At 33.1% G+C, this 5,872-nt stretch overlaps 2 long non-coding RNA genes across 2 annotated transcripts; one reads left to right on the top strand and one right to left on the bottom strand.

Annotated features, from left to right (window-relative positions):
- Positions 1–446: 446 nt before the first annotated feature.
- LOC116014339 lies at positions 447–1,984 on the bottom strand. The gene is made up of 3 exons (XR_004097380.1): positions 1,824–1,984; positions 870–1,108; positions 447–792 (listed from the first exon to the last, which is right to left on the bottom strand). It is a non-coding gene; the product is annotated as an uncharacterized LOC116014339 (long non-coding RNA).
- An 809-nt stretch (positions 1,985–2,793) lies between these two features.
- On the top strand, positions 2,794–4,380 carry LOC116012212. The gene is made up of 3 exons (XR_004097126.1): positions 2,794–2,936; positions 3,069–3,127; positions 4,205–4,380. It is a non-coding gene; the product is annotated as an uncharacterized LOC116012212 (long non-coding RNA).
- Positions 4,381–5,872: the final 1,492 nt, after the last annotated feature.

Below are 5,872 nucleotides of genomic sequence, written 5' to 3'. Positions count from 1 at the left end.
AAAAGCAGTCGGACCAGCTCCTCCGCGATTAGATCAGTATTCGGAGCATCCCATAAAGGGTCCTACCGCATCCTTTCGAAAAAAAGGAGCCGGACCTTCAACAAAATCATCATCATCATTAGGTAGTTGGTACGAGCACTCCATCGAAGGTGTTTCCCTAACCTATTTTGCTGCCACCAACAAACATAAACAATTACAAAGAGAGTAAAAAATAACAAACTAGATAAAAACTAAGTAATAGTCCAAAACAACAATGAAACAAATACGGAGTAAAATTTAACACAAGCACACAATATTCCATCACTGACGCTTGAAACTGTGCACACAACACACTTATGTTAAAACAGTGAAACAACCCACAAACTAAATACAAATATCAAGAAAAAAAATAAGAATTGGATTGGAAAAAATGCAAGAACAAAAAGAAAATGCAAGAACAAAAACAATACCAAAGAAAATGTGTGCCATATAGTAATTGTACACAATATGATGGTGCACACAACATATGCAACCATGGCACACAATATAGACACACAATACCCAGATACATGGTTAATCACGAGATTTTCACATAAGCTTATATTCATAATTCTAAAAACTAGACCACACTCTCAGCTTCCAACACCTTCCCTGGCATAGCTCTCCATGTGCCGCATAACATACACCCCACAGTGCACCTTATTCTTGGTATCCTACCACTTCATCGGCATCCTTTTGGTCTCCAAACTAAGGCACGTGTCGGGCTTGAACCCCTCACCCACCGACTTGAAATATTCATGCAACAATTTCAAACTAAAACATAAACATAAACAACGTTAGAAGATTAAACCATTTAAAAAAAATACATTCAAACACATGCAAACACATACCAAATTCTCTAGGGTATCCCCATATTTCACTGCAGTGGGTTGAGTGGAAGAATAATTATCTATATTTCTCCATGTACACAATTACATTATTCCATATGTTAGAACAGTATCTCGGACATCCGATGATGGCTCCTGCTTGTTCCTTTATAAGGAAGGATCATGACCTTCAACGAAATCGTCATCATCAATGAGGGATCTGAACAAACACGCAACCACCTGTTCAACCCTAGCCTTTTTTGCTGCCACCAACAACCCATGCACACATGAAAACAATCCCACGAACACAACATAACCTTAGATGCACACTAAACAACGAACGCAATCTTTCCAAACACTGAGAGCGTGTATAGAAGTCAGTATATATACATAGGTACACACTTTCATAAGAATGGCACACAATTAAATACCACCTGGTATACATCAACCACTCAAACTATATTTTTAATCCTACAGATAAAACATACAATTACTTTACTACACCTTGATTTGATTCACACCCAAAATCACTCAAACTGGAATTTTATTCCAGTGCACAACGCCTACCCATATCCAGATTAGCAAACCCCTAACACAAGAAATGAATACCAAAAAATATCAAAAACTCAAACTCTTACGATCCTAGCATTTTAATTAAAAAAAACAATATAATTAATGTCCACCTAAACACAACCAGGCACATACCCATCACCACAGTGCATACAATTAAAGACCCCTTGGCACACAATATTCTGGACACAGAAATCGCAATGACAACCCCCACGTACATTCAAAAACCCCACCTACCGGAATACACCATCTCCGACCATAAACACGGGAGAACCCCATTTGCGAGCCATGCACGACGAACCCCCATCGCCAAAAGCCAAAAACATCACACGGACAGAATGCAACAGCAAAAAAAACCCAAACAAAAACAAAGAAAAACAAAACCAAAAAGAAAACGGGAATCCCTACCTCGACTTGCCGCCGACCTCTCCTGCCCAGACGCTACTCTCGCCGACAGTCACCACCGGCGTCCGCCATCGCTGCAAGCTACGACTGCCAACAACAGCACCACCGGCGACTCCTCCTGCTCCCTCCTCGACCGACGGCGACAACGATAACACCAAGAAACGAAAGGGACGGTTCGAAACTGAAAAAGGAACGCCTAAAGAAACTGATTTCATGCGTGAATAGGAAGCCAAAAGTCACGAGAAATCTGCTACCATATTAAAATTATTCCCAAATGACAAAAATAACCTCACATCCTAATAACTAAACAAATAATACCGCATGTACTTAAAGTAAACCAAAAAACTAAGAAAAATCTATACCATTCAAAAATCCAATCTGACGCTGTGATACCCGTTATTTTTTCTATATCTTTCCCGACATAATATTTATTTTCTTTCCGTACTCTCTTAAATCCTTTGGGTCCAAAAATTTAATTGATTCTTTATAACCTTACTATTAGTACAATAATTAGTATCTGTTAAGCATAAGCATAAACTATTATTGTATTATGGTTATAATTACGACATTATGGGTATATATGTTTCAATACTATTGTTTCAATATTCATGAGTCGCAATATTTTGGTATATATTTATAATAATATTTATATTTATATTGTATGCTAATTAAGTATATATATATATATATATATGGAAGTACTGTTAGTACGTTAATTATATATATGTAGTATTATAGATATACTATGTCATTTATGTACGTGAAACATATATATATATATGTATGTTAATTATGTATAGTATATATATAAATGGTTTGTTGACCGTATGTACAGTATACATATATATAATGATATTATAAATATATTATATTAAATTAGATAATGTGATTGAGATATTAATTGGGAGTTACAAATCCTAAATTGATTAAAATTTCTCTATTTCCATTAAAATCCAAGGAGAATGATTAGGATAAAGATGATTTCCTTCTTCCTCTTTCTCTCTGGACCGAAAAATTTTCTTCTTCTTTCTTCTTCTCCCTCCTCTTTGGCCGAATGCATACTTAGAAAAAAAAATCACTTCTCTTCTAGAGTTGAAATCCTCCCTCCTAAGCCAAGTAAGTGATTCATTAATTATTTTAAGGGTAGTATAGTGTTGTATTGTTTTAGTAGGAATTTGAGGCTTATGTGAGTTTATTATTTTCTTGTTAATTTTATGTGATTGGATGAATGGTGGTGATGGATGCTAGGAGAAGAGAACATTGTCAATTGAAGGTTTAGAGAGGAAAGTGAAGAATAAGATTTAACGGTAAGTTTTTATGTCCATCAAAATATTTTGCCTCGTAGAAATTGTGCAACAATTTTCTTTTAGATGAATGTCTTTCAAGAGATGTAGAAATAAAATTTTCAATGGAAATGATCCTATGATTATTGGAGGAGAACAACTTATTGATTTGTTGCTATATATTTTATATATGAATTTTTGCGTTCATACGTATAGTCTGAACATATGTATATATGAATGTGTTTGCATATGAAGATATCATGATTTTTATTGTTTAATGTGTGTGCAGTATATTATTTACGAAAGCTTTATATATATAATATATAATTCTGTAAATAAATTCTATTTTATTATATTGAATATTCTCTTTATATATTTATTACGTATGATATGTATATACTTAAAGGTGTATTGAATAAGTAAATAACTTCAATAATAATAATAATATAAATGGGTGTCTGTGTTTCGTAAGGGGTATATAAAAAAAAATTTAATTTTTATTATCTTTCATTGTTATATTATGTACGTACATCAATTGATCACTTAAATGTATAGGCTAAACTGTATATACATAAATTTAATTAAGGAAATGGTATGTATATGTGTACTGTGTGTTTAAACTAAGTACATCGATATTTATTTATTTATTTATTTTGACCTTGTGACCTATTGGTTAATGTGTGGTTGTATAACAATACCACTATTTTAAAGAGATTTAGTAGAATGTTCCCGTTAAGGGATATGAATGTTCCCGTTAAGGGATATGTATGCTCCCGCTTAGGGATATGTATGCTTCCGCTAAGGGATATGTATGCTCCTGCTAAGGGATATGTATGCTCCCGTTAAGCGATATGGTATGTTCCCACTATGGGATATGATTCTTCTGTAAGTTATTATTTTTACAAGTGAATCATATTTTAATATATGTGATTTTTTTTGAAGTGGTTGAAGAATTTAATTTTGGTGGTTGATAATTTAAAGAAATTTCAATTGATAAAAATCTTAATTTTTGAATGTTTGTTTTACGAGGTGGAGTAATCTCTTACTTAGCTATATGCTAACTTTTGTTATTCTGTTGTTTTGAATTTCTATAATTTTCAGGAGTTGATTGAAGTTGATGAGAGCGCGGCTAAGTTGTAATAGATAGGGTTACGTAATAAGTCTTTGGGACAATAGATTGTTGATGAATTTACATTAGACTTTGCTTTTCTCTTGGGACAACTTTTTGAGTTAAGAATGTTGGATTTGGATTTATGAACGATTAAATTGTTTGGTTAGCCTTACACTTGTTTATGACAACTAGTGTGGCGGTTTCACTCCAAGTTAGAATTGTTGATATTGAACTTAAGAAATACAATAATAAATTTTATTTATTTTTATTGATCAACTTAGTCCTTGGTAACCCGTGTTTGGTTAAGGCTAAGGTAAATTTCTTTGGATTAAAATTTGGGGTGTTACAGACGCACACAATTAGTTCTCATAATCCTCTATAATATATGGGTCCTCACCTGAATACATTCCTCTATCTATATATATATATATATATATATATATATATATATTGCAGCTTTTGCATGCAGACTATATCCCCGGGATTCCCACGCTCCTTAGCTTTTATTGTTCAATCCTCGTGACGGAAAGTAGCATCGTCGCTGCCTGCACATTGTCATCATGGCCACAATTCAATTCTTCCACCACTTTCCCCATTCTCGCAACACTACTACGCGTCTTTCCCACACGCTCTCTTTCAGTTGTTCGATTGTACTCTGTTGTTGGGAGACATGAACATGCATTGCTTCCTTTTCCTTCATCACATGCTTCTCCATTTTGATTCTCCTCAACATCTCTTCCATCCAGCTCTAGAGCCTTGGATATACATACGCCTTTTAAAAACAAATAAAAGGCGAAAAACAAATCAATCTTAGATTTTAAAATGCAGAGAGAGGGAGGAAACCTTCACATTCTAGTGCAACCTTCATCTTGGTCAATGTTAGTCCCTATGCAACAAATGTGTTAAGAACACAGTAACCGTGTTGTCTATTTACACCAATGATACCTCTCTCCTCTTCGCTAAATCCATGTTCATTCATGGCGATCAAAACTCTAACTTGGAACACATATTTTTTTTTAATCCAAGTACAATTACGAATGTATATCCCTTCCATTAAAAAAAAAAAACTACTTCCTTTAACCTTTACATTTTCCCTCCTAATAACACACATGTATTTCCCATCTGCATGGAGAGTTGTCATCTTTATAGTCTTCTCCCACCACAACTATCATACACTACTGCAGCCACATATCACCAAAACAATAAGAATATGGAAAATAAATAAATTTCCTGTTTAGTTATACAAATTTCAGAATAAATGTGATTCTTGATTTATTTGTTTTCTATCTTTACACAAAATCTTCCTTATAAATTCTATATATTACTGGTGTTTTAATATAAGTTTAGTATTATTAAATTTGGCCGGTTAATTATTAATATCCTATTTGGTTCTATTATTTTCGCACAATATAATCTTCCATTTAAATTCTTGATACTACCAATTCTTTTCCATTTTCTCTTTTAAAGCGAAATAACCTTATTATTAATAAAAGTTTGGGAGGGAAACTACATAGGAGTATTTTATTTTTATTAGTAGTATAGATAGTATAGATTATATATTAAATATTAGTATTAATTAAATATAATTAATCAAGTATAAGATTACTAAATATTACATCAATTTCAATCTTGGGTAACTGCCGTGATTCCCTAGCATA

Source organism: Ipomoea triloba, chromosome 3, assembly GCF_003576645.1.
Source record: "Ipomoea triloba cultivar NCNSP0323 chromosome 3, ASM357664v1".
Classification (NCBI taxonomy): domain Eukaryota; kingdom Viridiplantae; phylum Streptophyta; class Magnoliopsida; order Solanales; family Convolvulaceae; genus Ipomoea; species Ipomoea triloba.
This window is presented reverse-complemented; position numbering and strand designations above follow the sequence as displayed.